The 2,449-nt window shown below is 46.2% G+C and overlaps 1 non-coding gene across 1 annotated transcript; it reads left to right on the forward strand.

Moving 5' to 3' along the window:
- The first annotated feature begins 795 nt into the window (after positions 1–795).
- LOC116279987 (U1 spliceosomal RNA) lies at positions 796–964 on the forward strand. The gene has a single exon (XR_004189310.2). It is a non-coding gene; the product is annotated as a U1 spliceosomal RNA (small nuclear RNA).
- The last annotated feature ends 1,485 nt before the right edge of the window (positions 965–2,449 follow it).

The following is a 2,449-nucleotide window of genomic DNA, read 5'->3' on the forward strand; positions in this document are numbered from 1 at the left end:
TCTGCCATCCAAACGAGGGCTCTTGCCAAGAAAAACATCAGGGGCCCCAGCTCTGCCTCCATCCTCTCGCACATGAAGTCTCTGTTTTAACAGAGGCGCTGCTGGGTGTGTTTCAATGTTTCCGAGCGTGGAATAAAACAGGGCGCTGGCTACCGGCCTTATTAGCAGTTGATGACAGGTATTTGCGATCCACAGAGAAACACGGAAAGATGGAGACCAGAGCAGGTTGGGGGGGGGGGTAGCCCCACCATCCAACACCAGACGCACACAGACTGAGTCGCCTCCTCCTCTGCTCCCGGAGTGCCCTCCGCACGCGGCCACTTTGTAATTCACACTCTGACACGTGGGCCTGTGCCACGCAGCCCTGCGCTCCGGAAGCTTAAAGATGCAACCCGCTTACTTTCGATCCTCAGCGCTTAGGGCAGTGTCCAGGACATAAAAAGATGCCTGCTGATGGAGTGGCTGAAGAGAATGTCAACCGTTCTGTCATTTACAAGGACTTCCACATTCCACATTTGTATACCCGAAGTTTCCAGAAGTTCTGCTCCTTCCAGCCTTCCTTTGGCTTTGGCTGCAACAGCCCTTCAGTTCAGCCACACGTTGACTGAAACCAGTTGTTCAGCCCAGTGGGCACTAAATTGGTTAACTGAATTTTCCACTGTTTAACCAGTTAACCTGAGACTATATCTAAATTTAAAAATCAATCATTTATAAGCATAAACAAGTCTAGAATTGCTTTGGCATCTTGGATTTTATCCTCTAAATTAATTAGAAAAATAGAATTATCTTTTAAGAAAATTCTCCTAACAGGGGAGAGACCATGATCACAAAGGTGGTTTTCCCAGGGCGAAGCTCACACGTTGCACTCCGGATGTGCTGACCCCCAAAATTTCCCCAAATGTGGGAAATTCGACTGTGTAATTTGGGTGGGGAGAAAAAGAAAAATTAAAGGAAAATATTTCTGGATGTTTTGTAACCACTGCATTTTTCTAGTAAGTGCCTTTTCAAAACTCATGTATTTTGACAGCAATAAAGAAATGATTAAAAGGAGAATGCGGGGTTAGTCTACATCAGAGGTTCACAACCTGTAGCAAACCTCAGAATCACCTGAAGGCCTTGTTAAAACACAGGTGGCTGGACAGGGTCTGAGAAGCCCCAGTTCTAGCAAATTCCCAGGTGACAATGATGTTGCTGGTGATGGTCCGGAGACCACACACTTTGGGAACCACTGACCTGGATAGTGAATTCACCCAGTCAGTGATCTTAATGATCCAGAATCGAGTTGATCAGTTGTTTGATTTCATGTAATCAGGTTGGTGTCATTGGATAGACAAAGCTTCCATGTCCATTTGCCTTATTCCTTTTCTTCGTCAACAGGAAAGCATGCCTTTACTTGATGGACACACCGAATTAGTAGGATGGCAGGAGAGTGTAGTGGTGAACAGTCAGCTCTCAACAAACAGACGCAGCCCTGAGTTGTGGCACTTGCCTCCCATGACGTAAATCCCCCGCTGTGGCCGATGTCATGCCACCAGCATGAACTCCAGGGCCAGGGGCCACTGGGAAGAGACACCCACCTTGGGAGCAGCAGGTGCTTTAAATCAGACGAGGCTCCACTCTGTTACCTACTAGCCACTTACCCTCTAGGCGGGTTGTCGCATTTCTTTAAGCCCAGTTTTCTTGTCTGTAAAACAGAGAAGGAACGCTCCTGGGGCTGCTGGGCGGACTGTGGAAGCCTGCTATGGGCCCCTGGCATGCTGGCACTCCTCGGGCGGCAGATGTGATGTTAAAGGCACGAGGGTCCTGACTGCTCTTAGGTAGCCGTCTTCTGTAAGAACGCTACTGAGAGCTGAAACCACCCCTCAGTCTCTCTTATATGAAACTTCCTGCGGATGTTCCTGTGGTCTGTGCTTATGACATGTGATTACTTAATTTGCTTTAAGAGTCTGTTCAACGACCAGTCTCAGCTCTGCTGGCACAGCGTTAATTGCTTTGAAAAGTTTGCACTGAATGTCCCATTTATGCTTCTCATTTCTATCTGCCTCACTGACTTGGCTTTTTGTTCTACCACCTAGAAGATTTCATCTTCTGGGTCAACCATCATAAGAATGGTTGGGGTCTTTTAAAGCCATTTATTTCCTGCCTTTTTTTGGGGGGGGGGTGGTAAATCCATAATCTAAACATTGCTCTGCTATTTGGATTATAAATTATCCTGCATTCCTTCCACACAACAGCATGCTAAGGGGTTGGCAACTTGCAAGCGGTTAAAAGTAGGCATGGGATTTATAATTGTAAAAAAAAAAAAAATCCTGGAAACAACTCAAAGGGCCAACAATAGGGGATTGGTTAAGTCAACTCTGTATAGCCACAGGATGCCAACTATGCAGCAATTAAAAATGACATTTGTGAAGTGTTTCTAAGAATATAAGAAAATGCTATGATTTGTTCT

This window comes from Vicugna pacos, chromosome 4 (genome assembly GCF_048564905.1).
Source record: "Vicugna pacos chromosome 4, VicPac4, whole genome shotgun sequence".
NCBI classification, from domain to species: Eukaryota; Metazoa; Chordata; class Mammalia; order Artiodactyla; family Camelidae; genus Vicugna; species Vicugna pacos.